Source organism: Prenolepis imparis, unplaced genomic scaffold (genome assembly GCF_030444845.1).
Source record: "Prenolepis imparis isolate NDT839.2.m4 unplaced genomic scaffold, iyPreImpa1.0 SCAF_7, whole genome shotgun sequence".
NCBI lineage: Eukaryota > Metazoa > Arthropoda > Insecta > Hymenoptera > Formicidae > Prenolepis > Prenolepis imparis.
The window spans coordinates 11,149,421-11,171,148 of NW_028141165.1; the positions used below are offsets into that span (position 1 = coordinate 11,149,421).

Here is a 21,728-nt window from a genome sequence, read left to right on the forward strand (position 1 = left end):
TGATAATATATAAAAAATGTAAAAAAGCATACATTAGAATAATTCCTTTGTGCACGAAGTTGTGAGTTTCATGAATATGTGCATTTAGAAACATTATTAAGAGCAGTGTATAAAGATTAATCCAATAATTAGAAATTTCCAGTTATTTACATATCTCTTTTCTGGATTTTTTAAATTTTATTTTTCATTTTTCAATGAATAGGGTATACTTTCGTTGACAGTTTGTTAAATAATATTCTATTTTAAACATATATACTGTTTTACACAAATCCAAAATTGTCACAAAAGTTTTCGTAAATAATTTTTAGTAAAGTTTAAACGTTTACAAGAACTTTACGTAAGAGTTTTAATGTAACGGAAGCGATAAAGAAACCTCACATTCAGTATGCCCTCGTTATGCGGCAAACCTTTTAATATTAATGCCATTAGTATGCGCATACGTATTATATATATTGTTAAGGTTTCATAACGTGACATAATATTATAATCGACGCTGCAGCACGATTTTAATATTCATAATGTTTATTTTACATAATATGCAAGATATTTCAAATAACTGTTTCTCCTAACATTTTATAAGAATAGGGCAAAGTATATTTTATGATTATAGAATAAATTATATTTTTAAACTTATATTTATTTTACTGACATATTTATCGACATATCTATCCAATTATGCAATGAGCAATTTAAAATTAAATCAAATTTATTTCGTTTTTCCTTTTCATATACTTGAAAATATTTCAACTATTCTTATTATTCACTTTTCAACGATTATAAAAATATCAATTAAAGAAATTCATATTTTAGAACAATCTGCAAAAAGAAAATAGAAAAAAAATCTCTAAAATATATTTATCTCTGTATATGACAGACACAGATGACAATTATTTTATTCCAATAGCGATCATCATCGTAAGGTAAGTCTGATGATGCATCTTATCAAGATAATGTACATTTTAGTTTACTGTATATGTAAGCATATCTCATAATAGAAAGCTTAAGGGCATAAGATCTCGAATCACCTTGACAAAAAGCTCTTAAAGGGCTCTCATCATAAGGGTTAAATATAGACGTTTGCTTTTAAATCCTGATGGGGAGGCGTTGCGACGTGTCGCGCCGGTCGCATCGATCTCCGAGTTTGGAACGTGGCGTGTCATCGACGTAGCGACCGATCTCATGCACGATGCTATTATGATAATGCACTTCAAGAAATATGATAAACTGGGCGTGGCGTGGCCAACGACTACCATATTTCATCCCGTCGACCGGCTGACTGGTCGGTCGCCGGGACAACTCTGAGAAGCAAATAAGTTCAAATTAATCGATTTTGACATATTTGTGTCATTGGTGAAGTTATCAAGTGTGTTTGGGAGATATATGGATATATAAAAAAAATATATATATATAAATTATATAATGTATATAATTATATATATATAAAGTGTATAATGATAGAATATATAATTCGAGATAAAAATGATTCATATCTTCTATGATAAAAATTGTTTAATTAATACTAAATTTAATTGTAAATCTTAAAATTCATCCACATTATTCTGGATATTTGCTTCTCATAGAAAAACCATAATCTTATGTTTTTTTTATTATTACTCTCTCGAGTACAAAAATGGTGAACCGATGTCTTCCGTTTTCTCGCGTGGTTATATTATCGCTGCGCGACACGATCGCAGATTTTCTGTGTTTTATTTCCTCTTTTTTTGTTCGCACACGCATATTTTTCCGGTTAGATGCATTCAGATGCGTTTTCTGTGTACGCAATACCAATACCGATATTTCGATTTGCGGCGTGGGATACGAGTTCGTCAGACCCATCGTGCAGTTTTATGGCAGTTTTATGAACTTTTAAATGCGTTAAAAGCATTTCCAAAAAAAATCGATGTTCGCTTATAGTGCGGATGTTTCTACTATTTTTTAATACAAGTACTCTTTTGTAAAAAAATATATATACATATATAAGAGATAATTTGCACACACACACGATTATCCGCGATATACTTACTTATTAAACGATATAATTTAGATTTTATAATGATAATTATATTTATATACCTAATATATTATATATGTATCATGTATCTAATATATATGAATTAGTATTAAATCATGGGAAGAAGATAAGAGCGGTAAAACAACGCTGTCATGCGTATCAATTTGATAATCACATGTTCGCGTTATATATAATTTTATTTATGCCGATTTAATCTATTTGATTAATTTTTCAAAAATTTGTAATTTACAGAATACTAGTACTAAAAAATTTAAAACTGATGTACAAAATTTCAATTATCTTTAATTAGTTGCAAAAAACTGTTTTAATCGTTTAATTACGTTAATATCCATTTCATTCATTATATTTCATTTGATAAAATATTCGTATTAAAATTACGTGAAAATTTCTATATATTTTCTAAAGTGATCGCGCCGATTTGGCGCGTCATATTGGTCTGCCAAGCGATCGCGAGACCATAAATCCTATTTGATTTTCCGCTCATCAATTTGTTACACTGCCGACGTCATGATCTAATTTGCCTGGAGAATTCGACCAATCGCTACCGCCTGTTCCTGCATCGAGAAACACCGCATCCCGAAAGCCGCAGCAACAGATGCGATGATTTGTGGATGTCGCTGCGTATCGCTGTGATTATCAAATTGATACGCATGACAGCGTTGTTTTACCGCTCTTATCTTCTTCCCATGATTTAATACTAATTCATATATATTAGATACATGATACATATATAATATATTAGGTATATAAATATAATTATCATTATAAAACCGCGTTCGCTGCTTTTTTATTCTCGACTCTAAATTACTTATGAAATTCTTCAATATTTGTTTGAAGAGGATAACCCCGACCAGAGTTTTATTCATGCACAAGCAAGTTTTTTTTCTCACTTCGCATTTCCCATCTATGTTACATTGCGAAACGGTTATATAACATAATAAATAACGGATACGCATGCATCCGTTCACGCATTTCGCACCCTGATATTTTATACTCGCTCCCTGTTATTGACTCTCTCCTCGTCTTGCAACCTTCCCTTCGTGGTGATAACGCGGTGAAGATAATCTTGGTTACCTGGCATGCAACGTGCCGGTGCAATTTCGCAGCGATTTCCAATTTTCTCGACTCACTTGCATTCCCCATCCTGCCTATACCCGCGCCATTTTCCGTTCGCGGAAACGCGAAGAAGATGCTGATCGAGATAGAACGAGGGAAGGGAAGCGAGAGCAGAGGGAACTATCAGAGCGAAAGGAAAAAGGAGTGTACGTTAACGTGGATATACACTGTGCATTTCAACGAAAAACGAATTTACGGAAAAGTGTTTATTATTCTCGTTTGTTGCTTCTCGTTTACTTCAAACATTCGAATAAATTCGATGCATGTGCAAGCCTTGGATAATTAAATTTGTTTGAAATCTATCGATATTCTGATATTCGTTACGTCGACTGTTGACTAATCGAGTTAGATATTTGAAGTACCGGTATATTTTTTAAGCTGAAGCAAAAATTTTTCGGTAAGACTCGAAAGTGTACATATACATGCACCTTTAGGGCGACGGAGATTTGCCAGTCACAGTCAGTTTGCGGCAAAGGTTTCATGATGCAACGAGAGGAAGTAATCTTGGCCGGCTTCTCGTGTTAGACACCGCTACATTGCTAATTTCGCTCTACGGGCGCCGCGAAATATGCTCGACCACCGAGATACCGTTCGTGCGAATCGGAGAAAGCACCAGAACTCGATTCTCGTCGCAATTAGATCGAAATGCTGGAGGTTAAAATTCGTACCGTCAGGTTATTTCCGAAGTCGCGAACTGCAATTGAGATCGCGATGTACGGTAATTGGGCGAAGGGCTGTGCAATAATCCAGTAGAACGTAAAGGTGCTAAGAAAATTCTTGACATTTTTTACAGCACTTTTTTTATAGCATTTCTCTTTTAAAAATATTTCTGAATCAAATCGAAAAATGTACAAACGTCTAGTTTATGCGAAAATTTTGTTTGCGTGTATTTTTTATGGATGCGGCAGATCAATGGTTAACTCTGATCCATTGACTTTCAAAATAAGCGGAATGTATGCTAGAATATTTGCGGCATATATAGATATGTCAATTTTATGATGCTTCACATCGCTTGTGAATGGACATTTTTCGGAAGCCACTGTCCGATCGAGTTAACTTGATATCCGCTGCGGTCAAACAAAAGTATTGTATTGCTCATAAACTTGTTTTCCTTTATTGGACGGTTTCATTAGATCAAATAACAATTGAAAAACACTTTAGAGTTTGATTAGTATATAGTAATATCGCGTCACACAACAATGAAGTATAAATTATTTTCAATTTTTTAAATATTTTAAATTTATTATTATTGAACGGTATGGCTTTATTGATTGTGTTTTATATATCTTAAGATGCGATAAATTTAAATTTACTCGATAATTTTACATATATTTTGTCATATTTACGAATAAAGTTAATTGTGTTCTACAAGTTGTGCTACATCGCGACTGTACACTTGCTAATTAGTCATTAATGAGCAGGATCGTGTATCATGATTAGTCGTATAGAAATCAATATGACGATGCACCCACGAGCGTGCAATTACACAGTAGCCAGGTAGATATAATTTTGACCAACGGCAGTCAGTAAATATTTGCAATTACAGCCAATCCATTTATAGGGCGACTTATTGATCGTATAAGAGTTATAATTCAAGATATATGGAATAGTTTTTTTTTTAGTCCACGTTGTATTACGGCGTGAAAGGACCGGTGAAATAAAGCATACTGAAACTGAAAGAAGTTTGCGTGAATATTATATACACGATGTATTGTTCACAACAGCATGCACTTTTCAATTTGATTTATCGTTCGTATACGTGATGATCGGAAAATTGGATAAGATTCCGAAATACACAATAAGAAAAATAAAAATCTCCGTATCGGTCGGTGTACTTATTTGAAAGCTCGACGCGCGATCGCGTGTAATTTCGCCGTGGTTTTTATAGTAAATAAAAATATTTCAGAGATTTGCAGATATTTCTCCCGTATAGTATAATTTAGATTTCATTACAGACAAATATCGTTGCAGAAATTAAAACGTAAGTCGCAACCGGAAAATCGCAGATGCATGCGTGTATGTGCGTGAAACTTTCTCAAAAAATTATTTTTTTACTATTTTTTTTTTCTATAGACAGATTTTATAGACAAATGAGCCCTAAAATTCGAGCTTTTCTCGCTTTGTGAAACAGAATTGATCCTTCTCTCATGTTTTATCGCCCGAGTTGAATGAGAATCGCGCTATCAAAGTAGATCACGCGGAAGTTCCTTCCGCTAAAGTGAGAAAAAGTTGATTGTGATCGAAGAGCCTTGACGTGCATCCACAACGATAGAGTTTCCGATGCGTCGCGAACTTCCGCATTTCGAGAGAAAACGCTTTCTGCGAGTCACAGTCGGACGCCAATTTCGGCCCGACGGCCGTAAATCCTCGTCGAGATTAAGGGTGGTTTACACAGCAGTAAATCAACTCATCGCGTCGCTTCTTTCTCCATCTCTCTTTCTCTCCCCTCGTCTTCACCGACGAGGAACTTTTGAGGCGAGAAGTTACCGGTAGGATGCATTCGCCACATCGATACTGACCGAATATCTCCTCCTCCTATCGACGAGTAAATCAATTTTACTCGGTCTATGATGACGTTGGAATTCAGTTAGGTAAACCGGATTTCGTGTTAAATAACTGTCGTTCGACGTCCGCTGTAGGACTTCGAGCTGCTTCGGTCAATTTCTAGTTAAGTTGGAAATTTAAGCCGAAGAACGTTCCATGAGTAATGAAAATAAAGTGCCCTCAGGAAGCATACATATAGTATATATAATTGGTGAAATTATAGATATTTATTAATATTGCAGACTTATAGTCACACGTAAAGTACATTGATTTTATATATCAAAGCAGAAAAAATTTGCGCTATTAGGAGAATGACGATGGTGGAGCAACCGTAAGATGAGTGAGAAAAAAATCAATTAATTTTATTATTTGTTAATTATTGTATCAAATATTATATAATTATTTTAATATTATCATGTTTATAATGTTATTATATGTTACAATTTGACACGATAAAAAAAGAACACTCCAAACTCGAAATAATTTTAGTTTTTGATAAGATTTCATCTTTTTGTTGATATGAAATAATGAATGTTCGATACACAAAGATGTCTCGACGATATTGTGTATTTAACATCCTCAAATATCGTTGTTGTATGCGATGCGACGATATGATCTTCATTGTCACAGAGGTTCAAAGCAAATGCACAAAGCGCGTCTCTTCTTAAGAAACGTTATCACGCCACGCCTACGCTATCGTTTCGTCACAATGACAATATTGATGATTTGTAAATAGCTTTCGTGTACAACGCAACTTTCTCTCAATTATTCGATAACTTCATCGGGAAATGGTCCTGTCAATTGGAGCTTTAGTAAAAAAAATCGAATGTCCGACAGATGTATTTTAAAAAGTGAGCGCGAATTCATATCTAAAGTCAATTTTTCAAAACAATTTATATTGATAAACAGGTGCCGGGAGATATTACGATACGATGTAGATATTACGATACGATGTAGATCGATATTTATCTCGTCATGAGTGCGAAATTATGTTGTAACGTTAGAGCCCTTAATACTAGAGTGAAGGTGTAAACACGAAACCGCAGGCGGGTTATCGTTAAGCCCACGCAATGTGGCGGGCGAAAGTGGACGCGCTTGAAAATGATGATTATGACTCGGCATTTCGCATCGAATTATCCACGGTTATCCATTCTGACGTAAAATGTACAGTTGTGTATAACTTCCAACCAATTCGCGTGGAATATGTATCATGTTCTCCTCTATTTTCTGCCAGATTTTCGAAACGCAAAGTAAAATCACGAAAATTTAATTAAGTAAATATATAATTATAAAAATTTAATTGCACTAATTCTTGCTTATATTAAGCAATTTAAAATGTAGAGCCAAGAAAATTTAAAAATATATAGAAGATACACTCACTCGAATAAATTAAACAATCGTATTGTGCCTGAAAATATTGTGCTGTACTCGAAACTTCAACTAAATAAGTTGTACTCAATAAGTCGTGCCGTATTCAAAATTTTAATTAAGACAAATAAAGCGGATTATATAAATAAAAAATACGTTGAAAAGGGGAACTATAGTAAAAATATTGAATTGTATCAATAAATTGAAATATTCTTGAAAATTGATTCAAGCTAAACAAACTGAGAGGGAATTGCGACATAAAATTAAATCACTCTTCAAAAATTTAGTTAGGCTAAGCGGATCAAACTACAGATTGAAAAATTTGGTTGAGCGGATCAAACTATTGATTGAAAAAACGTGTTGAAACATGCGGAGAGGCGCGCATGCAGAGCTTTAGTTAAAAATATATATGTATACATATCTCCATTATATACAATTCAATCCATTAAGGTACTGGTTGAAAATAGTGGCAAAAGAATTATATCCATGGCACAAACTAAATCGAATTTATATTTTAATTAGTTAAGTGCAATCAAAGTTACTTTACTTAATATTGACAATGATATTGACTCAATTGTAAATAGATCTAATGCAGGATGTTGATGCCAAGTCGGCGAACTTTAGTCAGACATCTCAGCTTTAAGGAAAATCGAATGTGCCGCGTTACTTTTCTTTACTGACAGCTTAACTAAATAAATTATTTTTTAATCTTAATAAAAATTTTTAATTACGCTAAATTAAAGGTACGATCGTAGTTGAAAATATCTTTATCATTTAAGTAGTTTTCGAAGAAAAGAGATCGTGGTGAGATTCGAATTATGTGCTCACGATGAGATTGCCGGAATCTTTATTCCCATGGAGATCAAGTCGTCGCATTTCAAACGAACTCACAAAGAAATTCCATGGCTAAAGTTTCGTCAGATAAGACCGGTGGGAAGCGACTTATTAGCTAGGCAAGAAACAATGCCGTTCCACATTCAACTAGCTAATCCGCGATGTTACTGCGGATTACTGATGTCTCCTATCCCCTGTTTTGTTACCTGTTTTCCTCGTCTCGTTAGCGACGAATGCCGCTCTGCCTTCCGCGTCCTTCTAATCTTGAGACAATAAGTATCAAGCTCAAGAGAGACATATTTATTTTTCAGAAAGTAGAATAAGAGAAAGTTAAATTCCATTATTATCCCCCATCATTTCTTGTATATATTACAAGATTGTATATAATTAATTTTTATAGTTCTCTTCAAACTTTTTCTCATTTCGTACTAATGTGTTCTCTGTAGTATCGAAGCAATAATGTAGAGAAAATATGCGAATGATTCAAAATGGAAAAATAAAAATAATGTTATATGAGTATAACATTTTATTAGCAATATTTTGAAAAATTAAAAAATAGAATACATATTAAATATATTTTGTGAATTAACAGAGGATAAATCAGTATTTTTTGATGCAAATAGGCAAAATTGACGATCGGATTAGCAAAAGAGTTTTACATTGTCGATGAGAATATATTTGAGCACGATTTGAATTTCACGTTCGAGTATCTGGCATGAATGGAAAATAGGCGAATTAAAAGAGATAGGTAGGAATGTGTATTCCCCGTAGAATTAAATTCTGGATTTTTTAAAAGTCAGATACTAAAAATCTAATTTTTTTTAAACTCATATACATATACTTTATCTTACAAGAAAACAACTCCTATAAAAAAAGAATTTTCTTCTAATAATTTTAATAAGACATTTGAGGGTTAAGATTTCCGAACAATAAAATTAAATCATTAATAATTTTTTTAAATTTAAGTATTTCTATTATATCATCATAATGTATCCAATATTAAAAAAGAGACGATCCATTTTAGTAATAATTTGTTAATATTTTTAATATATTAATAATTGCACATAGAAAAGCATTATAAAATTTTAAAACAATATTTTGTATATAATTTAAAAACCTAGTCTCACGAAACAAATTCTTATCAATCTTTTATTTCGTATATATTTTTTTGAAAAATCCTTACAAATATATGAACGCAAGCGTGTGTCTAATATATGTATAATAATGTATATATTATATACACATGCGTTTCGTATTCGCGATGGCGAGCGGAGACATGAATTGCTAGCAAGCTGACCTTCCACATGGGAATGTAACACTAATTAGTGACTCTGTTCCGTGAAACGCGGACGCGTAAAACGAATTTCGCCGAGCACCCTCGAAAATATTCACGAAAATCCACGCCGCGCTGTGTTCCGAACGAGAATAACGATCATGAAATTAACGGAGAGAGACCACATTTTTCTTTTTATATTTTTTTTTATTTTCGACATATCACTGAAATTCCGTCGCAGGATATAGTAATAAAAATATATCGGTTTTTTAATGCTTCTCGTTGAAGAATATTATTATAAGGAAGAATATAGATCAAGTAATTTTTGCATTCGTGTAAGTTTGTAGATAAAACACAGATACAGTCTAGAGAGAGATGGCAGGTAAAAAATAAAAGAATAAATCTTTTTAACATTTCACAATTAAAATAAAATAGATTAAATAGCTATTAACTAATATGAATAATTAATTAGCAGTATAAAATTAAAAGATAGTCTAATTATGACAGTAAATTATATTATCATAGCATATTATTGTATCATAGCAATGGCAGTGTTTGCTAACATATTTATAGTTCGAATTATTTCAGTTTTCCACAATTTTCATGATATATTTTCAGATATATTTGAACGATAAATGGTTGGTTTCAACTTAATTATCTGCTTAAGGCTTAATAGCGATTATATCGATGATACAGAATTTAGTAGACCGATTTATCTCGATATCCCTTCTACGAGAATTTCTTTGCGAATTTAATAAAACAGAAAGAGTTTAGTTTTGTTTGCTCAAAAGGATCAAAAGATATTAGTACATGGTTGATCGCATCCTAGCTTTTGCCGAGGATTTCGTTCACGTTCGATTTATTTTGCTCGTTCCGGAAACACGCAATGTAAATTTGCGCCGAATGTAGCTTTCCAAGTCAGAAGTGAAAGTTAATGAAAACGACAAGTGAACGTCAAATGGCTACAACAATGTATATTCGTTAGAAACGAGAGAAATTTAAAGAGTACAATGATTTCTGTTCGTTCTCTTTGCATTTCTCGTAGGTTCTGTCGCATAAGTTTCTATGTACTTGTTCTAGTAAATTTGGTTATAATCGTTTAACTCATTATTATATTTAAATACAGCAAAGTACAAGGGTTAAAAAAAAAATATATATATATAAAAGCTCAAAATATTTTCACTTTGCTCAAAATATGATTCAGTATTCTTTTAGTTTTACAATATTAAATTCATGAAAAATTAAGGAATATGAAGAATTATTTCTAAATTAAATTCTGCGAATATTTTTTATCACATATTTTAGAATCCGCATAACTAGAAGAAAGATCTCTTAAAAATCTCTTTTAATATTTCTAGAAAAAATGATATATATATTTTCACACACATCTTTCGTTTAAAGATTTTTTGTGAGCAATAAATCCTTTTCTCTGTACCTCTCTTATTAATCCGTCATGCATATCAAAGAGATTGATAGAAATTATATAATACTTCTCGGTCGATTCAATCGCACCCCTTCGTTTACTCGTGAATTCGCGACAATATCGGACGGAGATGGCGACAGACAGACGCGAGTACAAAAGAGTGAACGAACAAAAACGCGGATCAAGCTGTTGGTAGTCATCGCTGCGAAAAGGATGAGATATCTCAAAAATCTCAACGTACGCCATTACTGCCGACTGTGGATTTCATTTGAACGCGGCTTAGAGTCCTCGTAGTCCGGTCTCTCCTAATGAAGGCGACTTTTTCTTTTTCCCATTGCTCGTCCCTCTATCCTTCGAGCCCAACCCCCTCATTTTCCCGCTCCTCCTCGCTGTCATTTCTTTTTTTCGCTCTCGTTTCCCGGCACCCTGTTCGCCCTGCATCCCTATCTCGGTTCTGCTCTTTGAACAAGACGGTGGTATGAAAAGTACCGCGAGATGAATGTTATCATCGCACCGCCAGATGCAGTCTGAAACGGCAACGAAAGAATCAAAATGAACAGACTACGCGGCATAATTAAAACTTGTACCAGTGCGACGCGCGTTTCGAAGGTTAGAAATATGTATGTATATATTAGTCGCTAGCATTTTTATTTATTCTACTTGCACTCGTTAAAAGCTTGTTACTTGCTTTGCTCTCTGTTGTTTATTCAAATTTCAATTTAATCATTTATTTATTGCAATATTTTATTTACTTTAATTAGCAATATAATTTTATCAGAATTTTACTCCGATTTTCGCGCACAAGATATCTTTAAATCTGATTTCAATTCTGATAAAAATAGAGCAGTTATTAAGTAAATAAATTTCAAATATTTGCAACATCCAATCGACAATAAATTTTATATCAAACATTAAAAAAAAGTTAATAGAATTACAGATAACCACAGAATTTGCTGTACAAGCAATAACATAAATATGATTCTTCTAAGAACAAACACATCTGCAGAAAGAGAAATATATTTAAAATTTAAAATCAATTTTAATATAAATAAGTTCATTCAAATATTTTTATTTTTTTATACTATCGCTATAAATAATGAATAATATAATGTTTGCAGAATCTCCATAAGAAATGTGGTTTGTATTGTTGTCGCACAATGTATTAACTATAAAATTGAGGCAACGATGAAAAACGTGTTCAGTGTAGAGCACGATATTCATTTAAAACGAATGCATTTCGATCCCGATGGCACGTAACATGTTGCCACAATTGAAACGGAATCCCACTTGGTAACAGTTTTATCGAATTGCGACCGTATGTTTCGAGTAATTAACGCGTTCATCGCGCGAATGGGGTTCGAGGGAAACTCGATTAATTGCGTGTGAAGCGGCAATTTCGACATTTGAATCACGATAAAATCCATCGGGCCGCGAAAGTAAGCCGCCACGTCTCTGTTATAATTTTCAATTAACTTTGGTGAATTGCTATTCACGCATTTCGAATAGATTAGAAGAAATACTGTACGATGGTAATACAATTTCGCTATATTAATCGTTTAACAATCTATTTCGCAATTGATTCACATTCTTATAAAAATCTCATCTCAGATATATTATATTTTTATCATAATTTTTAATGTAAAATTTTTTATAATCCGCGTAAAATTTCAAGATACAGACAAGTAATATTCGGATAATTAAGTTTTTCTATTCTTATACAAAAAAGAATAGACACGTTTATTTATCAGGGCATTTCAATTTCGCGTAGGAATAAGGAAGTTTCAAAAGTTATCGTAAAATTTCGCTTTTCCCGGAATATAACGAAACAAGCTTCGCGTATGGCGCGAAGATATCTCGGAGGTGCATTAAACAACAAATCATATCCCACGAGACATCTAGGCGAAAGCAACGGGGCTATGGCTACCCTCCAGCGCAATCTCAATAAAGTACGCCAGAGAGAAATTGCCGTTTATTTCAATTCTTTAGCGGTTAAGACACGTTAAAGTGAGGGCAAGCACCGTGTAAATACGGCGATTCGCAGTCGACTGATTATTTGCAGCCGGAATTCTCGAGAAGCTCGCCAAATTGTACACCCGGGAATTAAGGCCGCGCCGTGCTCCTCCCTCTTTCTCTCTCGCTCTCTTCCTGAACTTGATGGGCGACGGGAGATAAAATCGCGAGAACAAAGATTCTCCGCGTCTAATAATAATATAGAATATAAAATATACGCGCCGCCAAATAAATTCTCTGTACCGAAATCGCTTTCGGATCGCGGAGAACCTTCGGAGGGAATGACGCGAACGAATTAACTCGTTTTCGGGCATTATCTTTTCTTCACTCGCCATTAAACGGCACAAATAAGGACAGAAAATATTCGAGGCTCGCAGCGGAATTTTCCCAAATGTATTTCCCCGTTACTGTAGTTGACGTTATCGCACTTTTACTAACGATCCCCTCGCGCAACCCGCTCACCCCTTGTTTGTTTTACGAAACGTCATTAGCATCTGGTGGCTGAAAGAAAGGAAGAATACTTTCTGATATCTTACATCTGGCGAGCGCTCTGGTGCCAAAATATTTCTCGCAACGTTTTTCGAAAGTCATTGACTAAATAATCAGTTTAATGCCGTTAGTATTCAGATAAATGTTCAATTTCGTTTAATACATTTATATAAAAGCTGTTAATTTTTTTATCGTTGATACATTTGTACATATTTCATTTCACGTGGACAATAAAAATATATCTAACTAAAACCTTCTCTACAAGTTATTAAATGTTAATTTTTAATTCGACAATGAAAGGAAAGATCGATTACGAACAATATATTGCAGAATTGTGATATATCATATATATATCGAAAATACGTCGTGTACGCCATGAATGTGTCATGGAACGTGCAGTAAAATTTAATTGCATTTTTGTACAGGTCCAGACGACCGTAGGAACGCGCTCATTTTCCCGCGTGGCACGCTCATGCGGGGAATAAATTCGAGATATGAGTGTCGACATACGCTGATAAATGTGTTTGTGGTAGAAGACATGCTCAGAATATGGAGCAAGAGAGATATACTATCAGTATAATAAATCGTTTCTGGCTTGGCATTCGCCTTGCTTACTTCGGGGATCTATTTGGGCGCTGTCATTTAAATACTTACAGTTCCAAATTTACATGTAGCACAAATAATGTGATAACACAAATATATCTTAAACATATAAATGCGGAAATATAAATGCGCGATCTATTGTAATTGAAAATAGAATATAATAGGAATTATTAAAATATCTTCGAAATTACATTGTAATTATTTGTGCAATTAAAATAGACAGTGATTTTTTTACTGACTCATTTCGTATTATTCTGGTAACATTTTCGGAATATTAGAGTTTAATTTGTAGACTACATGGCTTCGCTTTATTTTGCTCCACCTCAATGAAATTTAGTTTATCGACAAATTTAAATGTATCATGTCGCGCTATACATACAACATACTACTGAGAAATTACGTATTCTCCCTCTCTCTCTCTCTCTCTCTCTCTCTCTCTCTCTCATTTATATATGTATATAAATTTATTTCCATAAATATTTTCAATAAATTTCTATAAATAGTATAAAATAACTTTGTGAAAATAGAGAAAGCTTTTATATCTCAAAATAATACAATACAATGCGACGATTCGATCTGTTTTCTATATATTCAGCGCTCCAACATAAATCATTACGACACGTCGGAATTTTTCCAGCGGAATTGAGCTGAATTTCGTAGTCAGTTACATTTCACGAGGACGTCGATTTGCACGCTCGTCGTCGTCGTGCGGAAAGTCTACGAAAGTCCGACTTAATGTCGATGTGTGTCCTTACCTTCTTCTCGTGGCAACCCTCGCTTCTCTCGTTCTCCTTTCCTCTTTCGTTCTCTCCTCCCCTTATCCCCGAGATCAGATTGGAGCTTATTTCGATGCGAATCGAACGCGGATTGAGGATATCAATGTCGGGCATCCCCAAATGAAATCACCATAATAAAGCGTCGCTCACGCAGCGGCGTCGCCTCGCGTAGACGAGGATATTTCGCGACGGTCGCTTTGCCATTTCCCACCGGGGGAATCCCACCGGAAAGTCAAATGAGTTATCGCGCCGAACGTAGAAAATCACCTGCCAATTTCTCATTCGGACATTCCTCAATTTTTCATCGTGTCGCTTCTCTACTTCCCACTTCCCCATCTCTCTCCTTTCCTCTTGACGCGATCGTGACGATAAATTATACTGTGTACCTTGGCATCAAACGCGCGAGTTCGATCTGCGATGCTTGAGTGTGACTTGGGACTATAAAACGATTCCCAATCCAAATATTCGAACTGCGACTGCAGTTTGGTAGTAAGAGTCGAATAATTTTAATAAATCATAATGACAGATAAGATGAATAAGAGCTGAATCAAACCTTCAAATACATCGAGTCAGAAATCTTATTACAAACATTAATAGCGCCAACATGTCAATTTTCGTAAGATATCGTAAATTATTTCAATCAATATTAAAATTTAATGAACAATGTAAATGATAAATGTTTTCGTATTTTTACTACATCCGTTTATTAGCTGAAAATATCCGTTTTATGCAAAGTGTATTTATAGAGTTAGATTGAATATGTGATTTTAGAAAACAGATTTCGACTTATATAGATCACTCGTTTATATAGAGATCATTATATAGAAATAATTTATATAGTTTATTTATATAGACAACTAATGAATATATTATTTATAGTATATGTACATGAAAATACATTCATCGTGATAATCATGACCATAAAAAATAAGACAATAAATAGAATCTTTATTAATTTTCTCGATATTAATATTCGCGACATATAACGTGCGCGTTTCTCCCTAAAATTTTCAACTTTATTAAACGAAGAATCTATAGATGAAAGGAGTAGAGAGCGGCAATTTTCCACGATACCCTGCATAGTTCGATGATCGCGACACGTAACCGAAACACGTACACGCTCGTAACGCACACGCTCGACCGCGAACAAAAGCGGAAAAAAAGTCTTTTAGCCTTGAAAAAAGGTCCACGCTCGAGCGGTGTCAATGTTTTCGGATTCGGCTCGCTGGCGAAAAAAAAAAAAAAAAATAAACCCGTCGCGAAGGTCCGCGTGCCTGCGAGAGACACGCCGATCCGTCAGAAAAGGGTCAATCTCGTAGAAGCTACAATGTCGATAATCGGCCAAAGACCCGGCTTTTCATCGGCGTGAAACGCCGGGTTCGTCGTGAATTCGGGCGGGCGCGGATATTAAATCAGCATCCCCCTCGTGTGCCGGACGGTTTTTGCTGACGTTGTGCGGTTTCAGCGACGCCGAGCATCGACACGGCGCCGCCGCCTCTCAAAGCCGGGGATTCTTCACGCCTCTGCGCCGAAACAATTGCAAGCTCGGAAGCTCGCTCGGGCGTGAGATAAACTGGAACCTGTTGCGGAGCAGATCCGGACGAGGGGAGAGAAGAACACGGCAAAGAAATTTGATTCTTCCAAGCGGGATCGGTCGTTCACCGGGTCGCGGCACGTGTGCTCGTTGAGTCCGAATGTGTACTTTGGGTGCTCTGGATTTTTAAAATAAATCTGCTGAAAGCGTATTTTGACAACCAATTGATTGGCTCCAACTATTCTGCAAGTGTACAGTTTCGAAATATACAAATTGCGCGATATTGAAATTTGATCAGAGCGTGTTCACAAATGGATGTAGAATATTTTATTGAAAATTAATGTAAGAGAGGATTTGTTTGTTATAAGCGTAATTCGAAACATTTCGTACATTATCGTTTGCATTGCACGACGGTATCTATTATTTCACAAGACATTGCGAATTCAAAGTTGCCACGAAGACAGACGTAACGCTATTTAAAGCGATCCGACACGTCTGGTATTGGCGAACAGACGGTATCCCCCGCGCTTGAATAGATGCAGGAACAAACCTCTCGAAGCTGCAACACACCGATCTCTCGCGATAACAAACTAAACGAGACACAACCACCTTAGCGAGCTAGCAACGCAATACAGCTGCGTCTACATAAATTCGTACACGTCTGCAGTGAGAATTTAAATTTTTTTGTGGCGTAATATTATTATATACGAAAAAAATAGAAAGATTAAGCTTAATCGTATATCTGTGATAAAATTTTGGTAACAATAGACAAGAGATATCGCGCGAAACAAAATAAGTTTATTTAAAGTCTGCATACGATTTCTCCTTCATTCGGGATAGTCGTCAAGAACGGATCATCCTAAGTAAGTTCGTTTTACAAAACGTGACATCTTGACGATCGTGTCATCGCGAGATATAATTCCTCCGAGAACACGTTCCACGACGCGGAAATGTTACGGAGTGACGAACGAGAACGCGTGAAGCGTGCGTGAACAGATCCTTGAAGAAGCATAATGCCGAGAACTTACTAGGTTCATATGCGCGACGACGCGTTCTATTCTTCAGTTGATGCCAAGTCGCATACCGATCGGCGACGCGTCTGACAGGAAACGCGAAAATGGACTTTCATGTTAAAAATTTTGGTTTCGAAGGATCGCAAATTTTCAACTTATTCGCGAGATTCGAGAATCAAGATAATAATGATGCGTTAATCGCCCATGCTAATTTTATTCTTTCCTCTTTTATAAAATCGATTATCCAGGTGAATTATAAGACAGAAGATAGACATTCCAATTCATTTTTAAAATATATATTTTAAAGACATAAATTTCATAATTTTCTAATTTTATATTTTGTGTGACCCTAAGAAATAATACTCTGTTAAATGCTTTTTATTACGACGTATATCATTTATTCTTTATATATCATATATATAAATATATCACATGTTCACAGATATTTTTATCAACTTTTATTAATATTTTATATTCTTCGCAAAACTCACATAATTATTTGCGTTTCTCCTCTTTTCCTTTTCTAGAGTGATGTTGTCGACTCACCTGTAACAGAAAAAAATATGCACAATTAAATGCGATGATCATAAAAGCGAATATATATCTTTTGTTACGTTAAAATAATATCCATAAATAATAGAAAAAATTCGACAGAATCGGGGCTATAGACACTAAAAAAAAAAAAAAAAAAAAGAGTTATACATTACATAACAACATTAGATTTTAATAGCGGTTAATATCTACAACATCTACTTGCGTATCTCTCTGTAACGTAACGTTAATATCTCTACGGGCATGTTTCGTGTATCGGGTGCATAGGTCGGCGCAGAGGCTATCGACTATCGGCTCGGTACGATAGTCAACGACGGAACGCGACCTCCGGATTGTCCCGCGGCGATGTATGTATCGACGTGTGGCAGATATATCGGCTTCCGCGCGAGCCGTCACGGTCCTTCGAACGATGCCATTACACGCGCCACGTGTTCAGAATTGGATCTTTGGACGTCACAGGCTCGCATCCCGTAATTTATCAGAGAGTCGCGGCCGGTAATAGGGTCACTTGCCAACACAAAGCGGCCGGACCAATCGTTTCTACCGTTCCAAGTCCACCAGAGATTCCACAAATCGTTACAAAGAAACAAGAACGAGATGTCCGAGGAGTTTCCTTTCCTCTTTCCCTGCTCGTAACGGAACTATATTTCTACATACAAGCATAGCAGAAATATATTTCCAATGTCGTTTGAAATCTATGCCATAAATGAAAAAAAAATTCTTATTTATTATATATATTATGATATTTTTGTATACAGAAATTATTTCTCTTTATCGATGCTTAATTACTCAAATATATCTCGCATCGCGCTTTATATTTCTCGCCGATATATAATTTATTATTATTATATTTTTAGATTGAGAGAACAAACCAAAGTACGATTCGATGAATCGAATAATTTAAATAATAGAGAGAAAGCAATTGATATATAAAGCTATGATAAAGATATGAAATAATATATTAAAAAACAAATCAAATAATTTACGATTTGTTTATTAATAATCAAATGGAAATTGAAATAATCAATTAATAATCACTTCAATACGAGGAACAGAATTACTCGACATTATTTCGAAATTATTTCATAAAGCATTAAATATTTGGCATAAAAAATAATGTTTCTCTCTCTTTTTCGTTCTCTCAGAATGATAATAAATCAACTACGGCCTTGGCCTTATTTTTACGCAGTTAAATACGCACACAAATCCGCCGTATTGTCATTTACACGGAGAAATTCGAGCTGGCAGAAAGTCGTTTTATACCATCTCTCAAAACGCGTTTATTCTTTACAAACAATTAGCAATAATGAAAAGCCCGTACAATTAATTAACTTTACGATTAAAAATTTATAATCGTATCGAAGTAGCTATTTAAAACCGAATTAAATATTTCACGTAATTTTTCGCATATTCATTTAAATCCTAATTTTTTTATAGTCCATCCATATTAACATATTAAACATAACATATTTAACATAAGAAAGCTTTGCTTTAATTGATGTAAAGTCTAATGTAATCGATTAATTAAACTACATATATATAGAATGTAAATGTTTCATTAATTTTATTTTAATATAAATTACATATTATTTTATTATAAAATCTTATAAAATTTTATAAAAAATATTATTAAAAAAAAATTAATTTTTGATAACTTGACATTATATTAATTAAAGCAAAGTTATATTAAAATGACGTATAATAAACGATCGTAACGGCTTCAACGAGTGAAAAATTACATTCATGCACTGGCGATAATAATTAGCCGGCAAGGAATAGAAGAAATTTTTCTTTAGTGATCTCTGATAGAGGTCAAAGCTACAGCTCTATATATATGTATATAGCTAGATGTAGTTAGAATGTATGTCGAGCTAGGAAAATGGATCTAATACTGTCAGTGGTCATAAAAAATATATGGAGGAAAAAGCATGTGTTTTTTTTGTATATTTATGTGCAATAGTACGTAATCTAAACGTAAAATAAATGGAGACAGAAAAACGTTATCGCGATGCATTCGTAAATTAAATCGCAATTAGATCACACAATCGCATAAAATGATTACGCTTATCAATGATAATAATTAGCCAGCAACATAAGTTTTTCTCTTTCCTCGATTTTTAAAAGAAGTCGAAATAGCCAAAATAAATGCAGTGTTTTTTTAAATATCTATATATGTATAATATCGATCTCTTCTCTCTTATATAATTTAGAAAAAAGTAACTTAAATAATTTTCTCGGAAAATTCACTTAGAGAAATGTAAATATATAGATCCCTTTCTGAAAAAAACAACTTATACGGATTATAATGCTAGAATTGTTACGCTCCGTGCGTGAGTAATCGCGTCTCGAGATACATCGAATTCGCGGATAATCTAGCCCATGGACCCTCATTGGAAGCGGATCCTTATTGTGTTTGCGCATCATGATGTTAGACTATTGTGGACTATTGCCTCAGGTGTTTGATGACCCAGGCGGTCTTTAGACGTCACTCGATCCATAGCTCGTAATTCATCAAAGGCACTGTGCGTGCGCTTTGACGTAAAGCTGATGGATTGGCGTGTACTTTGTGGCGGAGTGCCTAAGCCACGTCAAGGTGGATGTGCTCTCTGAAGGAACGGATTCGACTTTAGTTTTACCATTCCGATATATTAGAATCGATCAACAGGCGCGACTGGCCAGAATTAATTAATACTTGAAAAGTTGAAAATTAAAAGTGATTAATTTATCATTTGTTTATCCATGTTAGCAATAATTACATTAAAAATAAATTTGTAATGATTGAATTGCAATTAATTAAAGATGTTTTAAAAATAAAGTATAATAAATTATATAATATTTAAAAATAAATTTATTATAATAAATTTATTAAATGATCAACAAAGCTGCGATAAATATTTACTCGCGAAAAAAATGATGCAGCGCTAAAAAATGGAAGGATTATATATAGATCTGCAACAATATTTCATTTGCTTAATTTATCTGTTTGAAATCCTATCCTTATCTCTATGACTTGCGTTAATTTGAGTGTTACTATTTTAGCAAATCCGAAATTCGATTTGAAGCAAAACCCGATATTAACTCTCAAATACCGTAAGGTAATTTCCAAATGAGAGATGTGCTTGCACGTTTATGATTAACAGAAACAGACCTGTTTATGATTAACAGGGAAATGCGCGAATATACATGGGGAATAAATTAAACTTTGAAGATTGCAGTGTGATTAGACATGCAATATTGTATTATTGCATTTATATAATTTGTGAAATCTTCTTTTCAATTTATCACTGAATATATCTGTAAAAGCATAATAATTTATACAAAGATTTCTTTTATATACAAAAATTTTTCTCTCTTTATCTCTCTTATTTTCTTATTTATGTAAGATCATTTTAACTATAAGAAAGTGAAAGAATATCATTATGTAAGAAATCTGATAACTTATTGTTAGATATAACAGCAATTGTGTGGAAAGCAGAAGAAGGTTCCGTTTCTATCTTTGCTCCAATAATCATCATTAAACCGATATTTTTCTATGCTTACCTTTATAAGAATTATTTTATTTACTGTGATTCTTGTATGTGTACTTTTGCATAATTGTGTTAAACGGTTTTTTTTAAGTTTTTAATTATAATCTCTTATTTGGATTAAAAACAAAACTATCATCGTTTATCTCGATTATCGTAAAAAAAAATTATTTTTTTCTAAATTATTCCACTCACAGTTATTTTCTCCAACAAACGAAACTTCTCTTCCTATTCTCTATAATATTTAACCTATCATTGCCAAGTTTGTTCAATAAATTATACGTTAATCCATACCACATTCGCGTAGAATGTCCTTTGGCGCGTAATGCGTGTCGAGAGTTAGCGGAAATGAAATGAAATTTACTTACGCGAGAAGGAGAGATGAGAAAGAGTAAATATCAAGTCCCGCGATTCTCAGGATTTCCTACCTGTGTAACTTCGCTTCTGCATTAAACTCGACGACATCACGAGAGAGAGAAAGAGGGAAAGGGAGAGGGGAAAAGGGAGGAAGAGAAGTCGTATAATTCTCTCGTATAATCCATATATCCGCCGCCTATCTATTCTCGGATTGTTACATCCGACTCCAAGGTGATTCAAGGCGTTGCAACCCCTTGCTACTAAAATCAGAGAAGATATT

At 34.1% G+C, this 21,728-nt stretch overlaps 2 protein-coding genes and 1 long non-coding RNA gene across 9 annotated transcripts in view; 2 read left to right on the forward strand and 1 right to left on the reverse strand.

The window, feature by feature from the left end:
• Prd1 (pleckstrin homology domain-containing protein pruning defect 1) overlaps positions 1 to 21,728 on the forward strand; it is a 282,723-nt gene that overhangs the window by 105,159 nt on the left and 155,836 nt on the right. The gene's annotated exons all lie outside the window — the stretch shown is intronic.
• The window catches only part of Fas3 (fasciclin 3), a 301,339-nt gene that overhangs the window by 32,050 nt on the left and 247,561 nt on the right, over positions 1 to 21,728 (reverse strand). The gene's annotated exons all lie outside the window — the stretch shown is intronic.
• LOC145938777 (uncharacterized) overlaps positions 1 to 21,728 on the forward strand; it is a 431,555-nt gene that overhangs the window by 1,472 nt on the left and 408,355 nt on the right. The window lies entirely within an intron of this gene.